The sequence below is a fragment of the Octopus sinensis genome, linkage group LG25 (genome assembly GCF_006345805.1).
Source record: "Octopus sinensis linkage group LG25, ASM634580v1, whole genome shotgun sequence".
In the NCBI taxonomy this organism is placed as follows: domain Eukaryota; kingdom Metazoa; phylum Mollusca; class Cephalopoda; order Octopoda; family Octopodidae; genus Octopus; species Octopus sinensis.
The window spans coordinates 13714391-13732471 of NC_043021.1; the positions used below are offsets into that span (position 1 = coordinate 13714391).

Consider the following 18081-nt stretch of genomic DNA (forward strand, 5'->3'; position numbering starts at 1 on the left):
TCTTATCCTTTTGGGTTAATAAAATAAAATGCCAGTCAAGTACTGGAGCCCTGTATATTTTACTCTTTACTAAATAAATAAGTTAATAGGGTTCAGTCCCACTGTGTGGCACCTTGGGCAAGTGTCTTCTACGATAGCCTCAGGCTAACCAAAGCCTTGTGAGTGGATTTGGTAGATGGAAACTAAAAGAAGCCCATCATATATATATATATGTGTGTTTGCGTGTCTGTGTTTGCCCCCACCTTCGCTTGACAACTGATTTGGTGTGTTTATGTCCTCACAACTTAGCGGTTCAGCAGAATTGACTGATAGGATAAGTACTAGGCTTACAAAGAATAAGCCCTGGTGTCGATTTGTTCGACTAAAGGTGGTGCTCCAGCATGGCTGCAGTCAAATGACTGAAACAAATAAAAGAATAAATATCTGGCCTTGTACCTAATTAAGATATAATAATTATTAATGTTGTTGGTATATTCTGCAATTAGTTGTGTGTTGTTATGCTCTGAGTTTGAATTTTACCATGCTCGAAGGCTGTGAACTGGTTGAAGCCGCAGCATGCAGGACAAAATGAAACTGCTGAGGTCAACTTCCCCTTTATTCCTTCCAGGGAGATATCATCATCATCATCATCACTCAATGTCCACTTTCCATGCTGGCATGGGTTAGACGGTTTGACTACAACTTGTAACCAGGGAGCTGCACCAAGTTTCTGTCTGATTTGGCACAGTTTCTCTGGCTGGATGCCCTTCCTAATGCCAACCACTCCAAGATTGTAGTGGGTGCTTTTTACGGGCCATTTACATGACTCTGGCGACACACACACACACACACACACTCATTATATATTGAATAATAAGGGAACAATAAATATGTAACCAACTTCATTAGCTTACAGCTGTTTCTGCTGTTAGAAGTAGTGCACTCAGATCTGAGTGCTTGTGCAATGTCTGTAGCTTCCTCAGAGCCATTAAAAGGAAATGAAGTGTATGTTTATTTCAAAAAGCGTTTTTATGGCTCTAAGAAAGCTATAAAATGTTGCACAAGCACTCAACTCTGAGTGTACTGCTCCTTATAGCAGAAACAGCTGCAAGCTAATGAAGTTGATGATGTAATTCCTGTTGCCTTGTCATTCAATAATTATTACTGGTTCTCATCGACTTACGACCTTAATTGGTTCTGACTAACTGGTCGTAAGTCAGCCTGTAGGCCTACATAGCTTCATTTTATATTTTTACATTCTTAAGGTATATTCTCAGGTAAAAGTCACACACAGCATTCTGTATTATACTATTACACTGGCGTTCGTCAAAAATTTCAGTCTTAAACAGTTGTCTTATAAACAAATACGAGGTAGCCTCGATGTCTCTGTGACGGGAAGTGTTTGTTAGCTGACATCATCCATAGATGGGTTAATTCTAAGAAATTAAATCTATTAGATTTCAACTGGACTATTTATTATTGCTGCCAGGAGCTAGCACACCAATTGTCATAAAGTCGATTGGTCATAAGTCAGAGAGGTCGTAAGCCGATGATGACCTGTTTTATACTCTGTAATTGCCTAAGTGCTAACAACCGTTTATTAGTATATAGTTATTAGCTATCCCTCAGTGAAATCATAAGATATATAGCCTTCTTCCACATGCACATACAAACTCTCTTATACATACGCATGAGCGCCTTTGTTTTGGGATCACCACTACTTTACTCCCCCTTCTCCCTAGCTCTCCTGTGTGACCCTTCTGTCCGGCATTCACCATGATAGATCACTAGCCACTACACATTCTTTATTTTCTCTCTTGTTTCTTTCTGTGTTCTTTTCTGCGGAAGAGCGTAGGCTCAAAACGTTAAAGACTTTTTCAGTTCCTGAGCATTATACTAATACATCTGTTTATTGTCTACACCACCTGTCTTTGTCTTTTGTTTTTTTGTGACCCCCCCATATATATATATATATATATATATATATATAATACAAGCATAATATATATATTGACAATGACTTTGAAGACTTGGTCAGTTAACCCTTTTGTTACCAACCTGGCTGAAACTGGCTCTGTCTTGTTTTCGTAAGTTCTGAATTAAAATCTTCCACCAAAGCTTAGTCACAATTTATGTTCCTAACACTAGCTTAATGATAACTAAGTTATTTTACTAAATACTTTGTTATATTTAAAGTAATTGAAAGAAACACAGAGCATCTCAAAATAAATGCAGTAATGAAAGGGTTAAACCATCATTGCATTTCTTAACTGGCTGACATTGGCTTAACTGGCCAAAACTTTAAGGTCCCTATCAACAACATTCTTGTATAAGAAGATAAATTTGTACTCTAGAAAAGGATAGGTTATTGTAAAATAGTTTTTATAGTTAACTAGCAGTATCGCCTGGCGTTGCTTGGGTTTGTTTCGACCCTTTAGAATTGGAATTTTTGAAAAGTAAAAATTTTGCATTATGTAGCTTGTTATTCTCTTTAAGTGAACATTTTTCTGGTTGAAATACACCGAAAAATGGCGATACAGCAGTAAAAAAATCGTAAAAAATAGGGATTTTCATAGAAAAAAAAAGCACCTTTTTGATGTAAATAATTTTTGGTGTTAACATGGTCGGATTTGAATTTTTTCTTCTATGGAAGGAGGAGCAAGCCTTCTTCTATCATACTCTCAATTTTGGTCAACTTGCGCCCCAGGGTCTCGGAGGAGATAGTGTTAGTTGAAGGCTACCAAACCTTCCATACACAGACAACTTCAGCTTTATATATATATAGATAAATACAAAAACAAACGTTGATTATTAATCTCCAAGACCACATTATCAAGTGTGTCCTTTCCTTTTTAAGATAGTAGGATGTAATTTAAAGGAGATAGGGCTGCTATGTCTAGGAGGGTGAGCAACCACATAAAGCCCCCTTCCCACCCTGTAAGGTTGTACTGATAGGCTTGTTGGTGGTAGTGACATTATCACACACATACACATACATGCAATTACCTATGCATGCATTTAATTAAACATGTTGTTGCATGCACATACAAACATGCACACATACATATTCACTTGACTATACACATGCACAGTCACTTGCACACACATACACACACAGTCACTTACATAGACATACATATATATAGAAACACAATCATGCACACAGTCATATACACAGGCAAACACAATGGCACACACGTGCAATCACATGCACAAATGCAATCAGAGACACACACACACACACACACAATCACATACAGACTCATACAAAGAGTCACATATACACACATGCAAGCACATTCACACACACATGCAAACACATTCACACACACATGCAAACACATTCACACACACATACAAACACGGTCACTTACACACACATGCATACAAGGACACAGTCACACGCACATACACACACACACACACACAGTCACACACATATACAAACACAATCACACACACACACACGATCAAACCCAGTATCATGCATGTACATACACAGACATATCATGCATTTATCCTCTCCCTTCTCCTCTTTCCCCCCAGTCACTCCTACTCACACAGAAACGCAAGGAAATTATCTTGTCTCATGTCACATGAATATAAAAGTGCAATCAAAAGGCATATATATATATATGTGTGCACATCTGTACACAGTTGCCATATGCATGCATATGTGCACACATGTGCATCTCTGCATATGTCTTCGTTGACACTACTTGTTCATGTCCCACATAGACGCAGAGGTCTATTTTTATTAGTGAGACTAAGAATGTGTAAATTTAACATGACGCAGGATATGTGGCACTTTTGATTATCGTGGATATTTTTCTTTCTTTTTTTTTCTGTTTCGAAAATTCTATAACGCTTTATTGATTATGCATTGATTATGACTAAAAGCTCAATAGTAGAAATCAGCTATTAAGCTAGGTATGAGAGACTGTGCAAGAAGACAGTAGAAACTGAGAATTAATGCAAAGCTTCAATCAGGGCTTCTCAACCATTCGTTATCTATGAACCCCTTTGATTACCATTTTATTCTTGTGGACCATCTCCCCCTAGCTATTTGATATTTAAAAACTAGTTTTATGGAAATTTCTTTCGAAATTCCTATTTTGTTTCTCACACATTAACTTGTGTAGTTTGAACTATGTAAAATGTTAGAGAAAGAATCCTAGCTATTTCTTGCAATACATACATCTTAAGCTGGGGTTCTCAACCATTTTTTTTCTATCTATGGACCCCTTTGATTGCTATTTTAATCTGGTGGACCCTCATAGCCATTTGATATCTAAAAACTAGTTTTATGGAAATTTCTTTTGAAATTCCTATTTTATTTTCCATACATTAATTTGTGTAGTTTGAACTATGTAAAATGTTAGAGAAAGAAACCTAGCTATTTCTTGCAATATATACATCTTAAGCTGGGGTTCTTAACCATTTTTTTTTCTATCTATGGACCCCTTTGATTACTATTTTAATCTGGTGGACCCTCATAGCCATTTGATATCTAAAAACTAGTTTTATAGAATTTCTTTCAAAATTCCTATTTTGTTTTTCACACATTAACTTGTGTAGTTTGAACTATGTAAAATGTTAGAGAAAGAAACCTAGCTATTTCTTGCAATACATACATCTTAAACTGGGGTTCTCAACAATTTTTTTTTTTATCTATGAACCCCTGATTACTATTTTAATCTGGTGGACCCCCATAGCCAGTTGATATCTAAAAACTAGTTTTATAGAAATTCCTTTCAAAATTCCTATTTTGTTTCTCACACATTAACTCATGTAGGTCGAACTAAGTAAAGCGTTAGAAAGAAACCCAGCTGTTTCATGCAATACACACCAGTACACACATCGAAAGCAAAATTTTTTCAGGGTCCCTTAAAATATCATTGTGGGTCCCCAATTTACTATTTTGTTGTGTGAACCTCCAAAATCTTATATGGATCCCCAAGGGACATATGGATCCCAGTTGAGAAGCACTGACTTAAATTAATGCTTTGGGTTGTCAGATAAAGTCATAGTTTTTTTTGTTTAGATGGCATTCTGTCATCATGTGTCTGGAAAGGTAAAATTTATTCAAATTTCGAAAATGATAAGCAAAATTTGTAGAGGAAGATTAGAGCTACAACCAACCACTAAACACTGTCTTTTATTTTTCTACTTGTTTTAGTCATTAGACTGTGGCCATGCTGGGGCACTTGCATTGAACACTACTGAACCACTAAGTTATGAGGACATAAACACACCAGCACTGCTTGTCAGGCGGTGGTGTTGGGTGGGTGGGGGTCACACAAACACCGACACAATGATTCTCACACACACATGCATACATATTTATATATATATATCATCATCGTTTAACATCCGTTTTCCATACTAGCATGGGTTGGATGGTTTGACCAGGGTCTAAGAAGCCAGGAGGTTGCACCAGGCTCCAGTCTGATCTGGCAGTGTTTCTACAGCTGGATGCCCTTCCTAACACCAACCACTCCGTGAGTGTAGTGGGTGCTTTTTACGTGCCACTGACACAGAGCCAGAGGGGGCTGGCAAGGGCCACAATCTGTTGGTGCTTTTTACATGCCACCAGCACGGAAGCCAGCCAAGGCAGCGCTGGCATCAGCCATGCTCGGATGGTGCTTTTTACATGCCACCGGCATGGGTATCACAACTACAATTTCCATTAAGTGGGAGATAAATAAATCCTTTTAGTATTAATACTGCTTCTCATCATCTTTGTTTAACATCTGCTTTCCATGCTGGCATGTGTTGGATGGTTTGACATGGAGCTGGCTAACAGAGAGCTGTCCAGACTCCAGCTGACTGTTGTGGCATGGTTTTTACAGCTGGATGCCTTTCCTAATGCCAACCACTTAACAGTGTGTGCTGGGTGCTCTTTATGTGCCTTTGGCACAGGTGTGTTTATGAAGCACTGGCATCTGAAGGGACAAGCCTGTACATGTGAAAGACAGCAGTTTTACTTAGCTTGATGTGTCTTATCAAGTACAGCAAATCGCCACATCTCCTGGTCCCTTGTCATTTCCTCAGTGAAGCCCAGCATCCAAAGATTCTTTCTCACCACTTCATCCCATGTCTTCCAGAGTCTACCCCTTCCACAGGTACCCTCTACAGTTGGAGCTCAGCACTTCTTTATGCAGCTGTCCTCATCCATATGCATCACATGACCAAACCAATGCAGTCTCCTCTCTTGCACACAACATCTGATGCCTCTTTACTCAGTTTTCCTCTAAAATCCTTTTCACTCTGTCGTGCATGCACACTGACATTATTGATGCAGTGGAGCATGATAACTTCATTTCTTTCAAGCCTTTGCAAGTCCTCTGTAGTCAAAGCCCATGTTTCACTGCTATCTAACATAGCTGTACATACACAGGCATCATACAATCTGCCTTTCACTCTGAGGGAGAGGCCCTTAGTTACCAACAAAGATAAAAGCTCTCTGAATGTCACCCAGCCTGTTCTTATCCTAGCAACTACAATTTCAGAACTTCCACCACCACTGCTAACTTGATCTCCTAGGTAACAGAAGGCATCTACTACTTCTAATGATCCCTCTGAGCATTTGAGGGAGCCTATTTATGTCTGCGCATTTTTAGTGCTTGTTGTGCCTGCACATTTGGTACAAACAAAGTCTGTATTCTCCATTAGCCTTCCTTTGATATTGCTGCACTTCTTATTTTATGTATATACTAACATACCCATGTCATAAAAAATGTTGAAAATTTTATTATTGATGCAAAATGGCACAGCATCAAAATGAGAGAAACATGGATAAATATTCGTACATATAATAAATACATGTATGTACACAGAATTAGTGCACTTGAAGAATTAGATACATTTGTAACATCTTGGTTGAAAATATTACATGTATGTGTGTGTGTGTGTGTTTGTGTGTGTGTATATGTAATGCATACATATGCACACACACACACACACACGTATATGTTCATATACATGCATATATTTATACATGCACAAGTGCATACATACATATGGAAATCCTCTTTCAGTTTTCATGCACCAAATCCACTCACAAGGCTTTGGTTAGCACTGTGATATAGTAGATGACTATATATATATAAATGCGTGTGTATATATATATGTGCGTGTGTCTGTATGTGTACGCACACACACACACAAACATTTGTATATAGATATCTCTTTCGTTATCTCTCTCTATATATAAACATACGCATACATATTTATAAAAACACCTTTGCATGTGCGTACATATACATATGTGTGTATGTGAATGTGTGCATGTGCTCGTATGTTTGTTTACATTTTTTAGATTGATGAAATCAGTAAGATATATTACCATTCACATAATATTTATATATAGGCTATGTTATGTGAATGATAATATTTTTGTAAACAAAAGCGTTTAATATTTAATTTCATATATATATATTTATATATATATATGTAGTGTGTGTATGGAGGCACATGATTCAGTAGTTAGAGTGTCGGGCTCACAATCATGGGGTAGTGTGTTCGATTCCTGGACCGGGCTGTGTGTTGTGTTCTTGAGCAAGACACTTTATTTCATGTTGCTCCAGTTCACTCATCTGTAGAAATGAGTTGCGACGTCACTGGTGCCAAGCTGTATCAGTCTTTACCTTTTCCTTGGACAACATCAGTGGCATTGGAAAGGGGAGACAGGTAGGCATGGGCAACTGCTGGTCTTCCATAAACCCCCTTGCCCAGACTTGTGCCTTGGAGCACTCCCATGGTCATTCATGACTGAAAGGGGTCTTTTACATATGTGTGTGTATATATATATGTGTGTGTGTGTGTGTGTGTGTGTATGTGTACGCACACACACACAACATTTGTATATAGATATCTCTTTCTTTATCTCTCTCTATATATAAACATACGCATACATATTTATAAAAACACCTTTGCATGTGCGTACATATACATATGTGTGTATGTGAATGTGTGCATGTGCTCGTATGTTTGTTTACATGTTTTAGATTGATGAAATCAGTAAATATATTACCATTCACGTAACATTTATATATAGGCTATGTTATGTGAATGATAATATTTTTGTAAACAAAAGCGTTTAATATTTAATTTCATATATATATATTTATATATATATGTAGTGTGTGTATGGAGGCACATGATTCAGTAGTTAGAGTGTCGGGCTCACAATCATGGGGTAGTGTGTTCGATTCCTGGACCGGGCTGTGTGTTGTGTTCTTGAGCAAGACACTTTATTTCATGTTGCTCCAGTTCACTCATCTGTAGAAATGAGTTGCGACGTCACTGGTGCCAAGCTGTATCAGCCTTTACCTTTCCCTTGGACAACATCAGTGGCATGGAAAGGGGAGACAGGTAGGCACGGGCAACTGGTGGTCTTCCATAAACCCCCTTGCCCAGACTTGTGCCTCGGAGGCTAAGTGTCTTGGTGCACTCCCATGGTCATTCATGACTGAAAGGGGTCTTTTACATATGTGTGTGTGTGTATATATATATATATATATATATGTATGCTTGTCAGATAAATTAATACATTTCTTACAACTTGGCATTCCATCATCATACATCTGAAAAAAAAAAAAAAGGTAAAATTTATTCAAATTTCAAAAAATTTGTAGAGGAAGAACAGAGCTCCAAAAACATATAAAACATGACAAAAAAAAATAAAAATTTGTGTGCTAATTCAGTAACATTTGAAAGGATTAAATAAAGAACAAGAAAGAAAATAAAAATGAATTAACTTATCTGACCACCTAATGATTCACATTGAATATATATAGCACAAATAGTGAATTGGCAGAGGTGTGAGCTGTTAGGACATTGTGATATTTATTTTGAGTCTCTGCTCTCTGAAATCAATTTTTCCTTATATATAAGGGAGTGCTGAAAAGTTCCTGACTTTAAGAGTATCATAAAAGGCTTGGTTGGAAGCCCGACCTTCCAAGTTCTTTTACAGCGCTTATAAAAACTGAAGATTCTCTGCGATAAGTTTGTGAATCTGAGAGAGGAATATGTTGAGTAAAGTCATAATGAAATGGTCCTCCTGTATCTTCTTTTACCCGAAGCCAGGAACTTTTCAGCACCCCCTTGTGTATGTATATATATATATATATATATATATATATATATGGAAAAAAAGTCAAGATAGAAAATGCTAATATAATTTTATAAAAAACATTTCAGTACCAGTTTCAGTTATTGAGACTTTTTCATACATACATATATAGATAAGACAGGCTTCTTTTAGTTTCCAAATCCACTCACAAGTATGTGTGTCTTTGTGCCTGTTTTTGTTGCCCACCACCACTTGACAACCAGCACTGGTGTATTTATGTTCTTATAACTTAGTGTTTCAGCAAAAAAGACCAATAGAATAAGTACTAGGCTTTAAAAAAAGTCCTGGTGGGGGCGATCTGTTCAATTAAAACCCTTCAAGGTGGTGCCTCAGCATGGCCACACTCGAATGATTGAAACAAGTAAAAGATAAGAGATAATATTTGTAACTCTTAATGTGTTGAGTGCTTCTTTCTTTTCTTTGTCCGCTTGTGTCATCATCATCATCATTCATGGAAAGCGGATGTTAAACGATGATGATGATATATATATGTATATATACACACATATATATTACGTAGTGTATGAGGAGTCAAGTGCCATTGAATCTTGTATTTATTGTTTTCAATTACAATTGAACATTTAATGTAATTCAAAAATGTATAAATATATTTATTTTAGGAGGTACCCCTCCTCCTCTGCTGCCACTCTTCCCCTCCTCTCCCCCTTCACTTCTCATTAATCTCTCTCATAGAAGAGATGTATTCATTCGTTTATTTATTTATTGAACAACCGAAGAAAACTCCTCACAGAGCTTTCATTTGTGTGTTTTATTAAACAGTTTGATGCTTATTATCCGTGGGAAGATTATTAAACGATAATTAAGTCGCGTTATTTAAACATTCTAGTCTTAACGAGAGAGTCTTTTTTTTTTTTAAATATTTATTTTTTTATTTTAGACATTGTAATCAAATTAATGAAATGGGGTGAGGGGGTTAAGTGGCAGATTATAAAGAAAGTTTTAATTTTGTATGTATGTATGTATGTGTGTGTGTGTGTGTGAGAGAGAGAGAGAGAGAGATAATCTGGGATTGAACAAAACACACGTATTCTTTGTTCAGTTGCTAGATTATCCCTCCACCATCATCTCTCATTTTTACAAATGTGTAATTTATAGGTTAGGATGTGACTCAGTGGTTGAGAAACTTGCTTCCCAACTATGTGGTCTTTGGCTTAGTCCCACTGTGTGGCACCTTGGACATAAGATTGCTCAGTGAAAAATGAATTATTTTATTAAGTATAGTCGAGGCTAATGTTAGTACAGATATTCTGTTTTACATTACCTTAAATTTAAATATGAATAAATGTTGTCCTTACTGAAAGCTTAATGGTAGCTTATTTTATATTGATAAAAAATGCTGTCACCTAGCTAATACTCTTTGAGGTTTAATCCCTAATATTAGTAAATCTACGTCATTTACTGGTTGCACTTTACCATATCATTCATCATCAACGACAATGATAATTTCTATTGAGCAAATATGTATACATATATAATTTTCAAATGTTGGGCCTCATGGAGGCAGTGACATGTGACCTACACCTTTGACAATATGCCATGCTTGAGAAGATCTGTCAAGCCAAGTGAAATTGTAGTCATGGTTTGCCAGTGTTGCATAACTGGCATCCATGCCAGTGGCATCCATGCCAGTGGCATGTAAAGGGGACACCCACTACACTTTTGGAGTGGTTGGCATCAGGAAGGGCGTCCAGCCGTAGAAACTGTGCCATATCAGATTGGAACCTGGTGCAGCTCCCCAGCTTACTGGTTTTCAATCAAACTGTCCAGCCCCATGCCAGCATGGATAGTGGACATCAGATGATGATGATGAGGTAAAGTGAAGGCATGTTGGTTAGTGCTTAGGGTATTCGGCTCACAGTCATAACATTGTGGGTTCAATCCCTGTTGGTACGTTTATGTTCTTGAGAAAGACACTTTATTTCTTGATGCTCTAGGCCACTCAGTTGGCTAAAATGTGTTGTACTTGTATTTTCAAAGGGCCAGCCTTGTCACATTCTGTGTTGCTCTGATCTCTCTGAGAGCTGTGTTAAAGGTCTGCATGTCTGTGGAGTACTCAGCCGTTTGCACATTAATTTCATAAGCAGGCTGTTCCATTGATCAGATCAACTGGAACATCCTTTGTCATACATACACACAGCCTTGTTTTAGAATGAGTACACTATGTTCTTGGGTGGTAAGAAGAGCTGAAAAGGGTTGGTGTTAGAAAGGGAATCTGGCTATAAAATGTTGCCTCAGAGAACCACTCCGACTTATGCCAGCATGGAGAGGTGGATGTAAAAAGCAATGATAATGAAGATGCAAACACATTTTTATATATTGCTGCCATCATCATTTTACATCTGCTTTTCATACTAAACTGTGTGTGCGCATAAATATATATATATATATATATATTTATACACACACACACACATGCATGTGCATGTGTGTATATATATATATACACTTATATGTGCGTGTGTGTGTATATATATATATATATATACACATATATACATACTAACATGTGTGTATATATACTTATATATATCTTGATATATTTGTGTGTGTATTTACATGCTCGAATAATATGCGCATACACATATCAACACATACACCCATACATAAATCTACTAATATGACAAGTCCCACCTCCAGAGCCTCGACGGAACACCACCACCCACAGCCCTCCTCGACCAATCACCCAACCACCCACCCACCCACCCATCTGCTCAACAAAATATTGAATTTGGCATGTTGTTCCTTTTAGTTCTTGCATTAATCAACTTAGCTTGTTACTTACATCGATGTACTTTGTCTTAGTTACACTACGAGACACGGCTGTAAGATGAAAATAAAACCAACAAGACTAGGAGAGTAGTGGTGGTGGTGGTGGTGCCGTAGTTGATAATTTTGGCTTGATGTAGATTTTGGAGAGCTCTTCCTCTCTCTTGTGTTGGTTTTAAGTTGTAACTTAACAAGACTTTTAAACATCTTTCATTGACTGTCTGACAATATCTCCTCCTTGCCACCCACTTTCCTTTCTTGTTCCTTGCCAGTCTTGCCTCTCTAAGATTTGTAAGAGAAAGCATGTCCAGTAGTGATGTATGTATGTATGTACGTACATATGTATGTATGTATGTATATATGTATGTATGCATGCATGCATGCATGCATGCATGTATGTATGTATGTATGTATGTATGTATGTATGTATGTATGTACGTACATATGTATGTATGTATGTATGTAGGTAGGTAGGTGTGTGTGTGTGTATGTATGTATGTATGTATGTATGTAGGTAGGTAGGTGTATGTGAGTGTGTGTGTATGTATGTATGTAGGTAGGTAGATATGTGTGTATGTATGTATGTATGTAGGTAGGTGTATGTGAGTGTGTGTGTATGTATGTAGGTAGGTAGATATGTGTGTGTATGTATGTATGTATGTATGTATGTATGTAGGTAGGTAGGTGTTTGTGTGTATGTATGTAGGTAGGTAGGTATTAATAAATGAATACCATGTCTCAGTGGTTTGAGCGTCAGGCTCACAATCACAAGGTAGTAAGTTCGATTCCCAGACTGGGCTGTGTGTCATGTTCTTAGGCAAGCCACTTTATTTCACATTGCTCCAGTTCACTCAGCTGTAGAAATTTGTTGCAGTGTCACTGGTGCCAAGCTGTGTCTGCCTTTTCCTTTCCGTTGGATAACATCGGTGGCATGGAGAGGGGAGGCTGGCATACATAGGCAACTGCTGGTCTTCTATAAACAACCTTGCCTGGACTTGTGCCTTGATGGGTAATTTTCTAGGTGCAATCCCATGGTCATTCATGACCAAAGAGGCTCTTTACCCTATTTTACCCCATGCTCTACACCTATCTATCTTTCCTAAGACCTTGGGGGTTGAACAGTTTGACAGGATCCGATGTGACCAAGAATCACATGGTGTTCCAATGTCTCTTTAGATTTAGTTTCTACAGCTGGATGCCCTTCCTAATGCTAACCACTTCACAGCACAGCTTGGGTGTTTTTTTTTTGTGACACCTGCATTATTGAGGTTGCTGTGCATCTCACAGAACTACAAACCCTGGGTGGGTTGGGGATTAGCTTCATGCGAGGAGATGAGGGGATTGAACAGTTTGAAGGTGGGGGCAAGATGCTGATCTGTCACAGGATTACTCATTTTTGCCAGCTGAGTGGACTGGAGCAACATGAAATGAAGTGTTTTGCTCAAGAATACAACACCTCACCTGCTCCAGGAATCAAAACCACAATCTTGTGATCATGAGTCTAACACCCTAACCACTAAGCCATGCCCCTCCTCAGGGAAGATGGTACCTTCAAATGGTACCCTGATCTGAATGCTTGCAACAGAAGGGGCACTGCTTAAGACATCCAAGGTGTCGGGATATGGTGTTAAACTGGGTGATGGTCACCATCATTATCATCGAACGTCCACTTTTTCATGCTTGTATAGGACGGACAGAATTTCTTGAGACAGCTGATTTATTTTTTACAGCTGGATACCCTTCCTGTCACTAACCCTCACCTGTTCCCAAGCAAGGTGTCATTTTCCCATCGCTATACATGTTTTTCATGGAATGAACAACCTTACTTGTATGATGGTGATGCTTGTTTACAACCATCATGTGATGTCTAGACAAGTGTATGCACAAACACATGTGTACATATGCACATGCACACACACACAAATTTCTTTTAGTTACCATCTATCAAATCCATTCACAAGGCTTTGGTTGGCCCCAGGCTATAAACAGAAAACATTTAAAGTATTTGCAGTGGGCCTGAACTGGAGGCCATACGGTTGGAAATCAAGCTGCTTGACTGTATGGCCACACTTCTTTAATTGTAGTTTGTTTTACATGTGTTTTTACATGTGGTAAGAAGCCAAGTGCAGGTGTGGCTCTGTGATAAGAAGTTTGCTTCCCAACCACATGGTTCCAGGTTCAGTCCCACTGTGCAGTACCTTGGGTAAGTGTCTTCTACTATAGCTTCGAGCCGACCGATGCCTTGTGAGTGAATTTGGTAGGTGGAACTGAAAGAAGCCCATTGTATTTGAATTTTTCTTACAAGAAAAATATTGGTTTCTATCAAAGAAAGTGCTATGAACTTCACTAAAGTTTTGCATGGCCCCAGCATGGCCTCAGCCTAAGGGCTGAAACATACAAAATAAAAGAATGTAGGTGCCTGGACTTGTGCCTTGGAGGGGAACTTTCTAGGTGCAATCTCATGGTCATTCATAACTGAAAGGGTCTTATATATATATGTGTGTGTGTGTGTGTGTGTGTGTGTGTATATGTGCATTGCTTTCTGCTGAATATATGAGATAAGAGTGCTCAGTACATATTGTTGAGGACGTGGGTTTCTTTTTTATTGAAACTGAAGCTGAGAGTTTGTCACATGACTTGAGTTTCAATAAAAAAAATATATAGATATCAGTGCAGGCATGGCTGTTTTGTTTAAGAAGCTCAATTTCTATGTTTTGGGTTCAGTCCCACTGCGTGGCACCCTTGGGCAAGTGTCTTCTACTATAGCCTTGAGCTGACCAAAGCCTTGTGAGTGGATTTGGTAGTCGGAACTGAAAGAAGCCCATTGTATATGTGTGTGTGAGTGTTCGTGTTTGCCCCCTCCCATCGCTTGACAGCTGATGCTGGCTTGTTTATTTCCCCACAACTTAGCAGTTCAGCAAAAGAGACCGATAGAATAAGTACTAAGCTTAGAAAGAATAAGTTTCCGGGTCAATTTCTTCGACTAAAACCCTTTATGGTGGTGTTCTTACATGGCTGCAGTGAAATGACTGAAACAAATAAAAGAATACTTATTATTATTAAGGCAGCGAGCTGGTAGAATCGTGAGCACACCAGATGAAATGCTTTCGTCTGTCGCAATGTTCTGAGTTCAAATCCTGCTGAGGTCGACTTTGCCTTTCATCTTTTGGGGTGGGGGTGGGTCGATAAAATTAGTACCAGTTACGCACTGGGGTCAATGTAATTGACTTAATCCCTTCCTCCAAATTTGGGGCCTTGTGCTTCCAGTAGAAAGGATTATTAGTGGAGATGTACTTGCATAGCAAGTGACCTGATCTGAGATCATGTGCTGGAACGAAAATAATTGCAGCGTGGAAGGTGTTTATAAGCCTTTTAAGAAACGCACAAAAACTGTTATATTCACTTCAACATTTAAATTTAATTTGCTAAAATATTTATTTACATATACATATATGCAGAAAATATTTGTTTACATACATATATGCACAACATTATATATATATATATATTACACACTTGTACAACCACTAAAGGACATAAACATGTAAGCCTAAAGACCTTATGAACTTTTTTCCTTTTTCTTTTTTTCTCTGTCAACCTTCGTTCTCCTATCAATATTCCTCTGATAAAGTCCAATTCATTCTGACGATGTTTGTTACATGAAACAAGATAAATGCAAATTTATCTCAAAAATAACAAAGTGAAACAGCTGTAAATTCAATGATCAACTTCTAATCGTTAATTGTTGCTCCACTTCTTATCTATCTATCTATCTATCCATCCATCCATCCATACGTATATATATATATATACATGCATGTAAAAAGCACCCACTACACTCACGGAGTGGTTGGTGTTAGGAAGGGCATCCAGCCGTAGAAACAGTGCCAGATCAGACTGGGCCTGGTGCAGCCTTCTGGCTTCCCAGACCCCAGTTGAACCGTCCAACCCATGCTAGCATGGAAAGCGGACACTAAACGATGATGATGATGATGATATAGTTTCCATTTACTAAATCCACTATCAGAGTTTTGTAGACCCAAAGCTATAGTGGAAGATGCTTGCCCTAGGTACTGCACAGTGGGACTGAACCCAGAACCATGTGGTAGGGAAGCAGAGTAATTCTTTGTAGTCCAGCAAACTGGACAAATTCAACAAAATCTAAATCTGTTTCTTCACTGGAGAAAATTTTTTTGCTTGTTTATTTCTTGTTCTACTTTGCTTAGGACATAAACTAACATCTGTTGTAAAGTAGAATTATTCTACCATTTAGCCTGTTACCATTTCTGAACGACAGCCAAACATTGCCCACCATAATCAATAATGGCAGTGAATAACTTTGTACATTAAGTTCATGATTCTTGTATTACCAGAAGAAAAAAAAAACATATAGAGAAGGAAATGTCTTGGCGTGTGAATGACTCAACAATGCTATATTAATAATGCGAAAGAAGTAAATCTTGTTCTGAATCCGGAACTAAATGTCAAAAACGAACCAAAAAATTAGTCATCGATGACCCAAGACAAGTCTTGTATTTTGTGGTTAACAAAAAGGAGAAAAAATGTCTTAGTACTAAGATTAAGGTGCTGGTGTACATGCATAGATCTCTGGTACCAACACTGTATTGGTTCTTTGGTACCAACATGTATATTTCTAGTGCCAACTTTATAGTAGGACTGTTACCAACACTCCAGTAGAACTCTGGTGCCAATACTATAGTACATATCTGGTGTGGATTCTGTAGAAGATCTCTGGTGCCAATCCTCTTGTAGATCCCTGGTGCCAATACTCATCACCACTACCATTTAATGTCTGCTTTCCATGCTGGCATGGGTTTGACATGGAGCTGGCCAGCTGGGAACTGTCCAGCTGGGAGCTGTCCAGACCCCAGCTGTCTGTTGTGGCATGGTTTCTATGGCTGGGTGCCCTTCCTAACACCAACTACTTAACAGAGTGTGCTTGGTGCTTTTTACATGCTACCAACACGAGTGTGTTTATGCAGCACTGGTACAGGTGCATTTTATGTTAAAAGTTAAAAAATGAGTACCATTTGAGCACTGGGGGCCAATATAGTCAACTTAGCCTGTCCCTCAAAATTGCTGACCTTGTGCCAAAATTGGAAACCAGTATTTTTATCATCATCATGAAGGTGGCAAGCTGGCAGAGCCATTAGCATGCTGGGCAAAATGCCTAACAGCATTTCGTCTGTATGTTCTGAGTTCAAATTCCATCCTTTAGGGGCCAATAAAATAAATACCAGTTAAACATTAGGATTGATGTAGTCAATTCCCTCCCCTGTAATGTAATCAATTCCCTCCCTTGGAATTGCTAGCCTTGTGCCAAAATTTGAAACCAATATATTTATATATATAGGGAGAATTCCCCCCCCCCCCCCGAAAAAAAACAAAATATGAAGACAGGTGGTGTCTAATACATCTGAAGACAGATGTATTAGTATAATGCTCGGGAAGTGAAAAAGTCTTTAATGTTTCGAGCCTATGCTCTTCCACAGAAAGAAACAAAGAGAGAAAATAAAGAATGTGTACTGGCTAGCGATCTATCATGATATATATATGATCACTTCCTCCAATGTCCCTTGACCTCTCAAATGACTTTTGTCATGCAAGTTACTTGGTGACCCTGCCAGTGCTGGTGCCACTTAAAAAGCATCCAGTCCACACTGTAAAGTGGTTGGCATTTGGAAGGGCATCCAGCTGTAAAAACCTTGCCAGAACTGAGCTCGCCTGTGCTTGTGCAATGTAGAAAGCACTCAGTCCACTCAGCAGGGTGGTTGTTCTTAGGAAGGGCATCCAGCTATAAGAACCTTGCCAAAACTGACACAGATGCCTGGTGCAGGCTCCTATCAAACCATCCCACCCATGCCAACCTGGAAGGCAGACGTTAAATGATGATGACCATCATACTTATCATCACCACCATCATCATCATTATCACCAAGGTGGCAGAATCATTAGGACACTAGACAGAATGCTTAATGGGATTTCTTCTTGCTTTATGTTCTGGTTCAACTTCTGCTGAAGTCGACTTTACTTTTCACCCTTTCAAGGTCAATAAAATAAGTATCATTTGAGCACTGGGGTCAGGGTAATCAACAAGCCCTTTCTCTAAAATTTCTTAAAATGAAGATGTTTGTCTGTTGTTTCTATAAAAATTGTAT

General features: G+C 38.4%; 1 protein-coding gene across 3 annotated transcripts in view; it reads left to right on the plus strand.

The window, feature by feature from the left end:
• The window catches only part of LOC115224208 (syntaxin), a 302859-nt gene that overhangs the window by 64209 nt on the left and 220569 nt on the right, over nt 1–18081 (plus strand). The window lies entirely within an intron of this gene.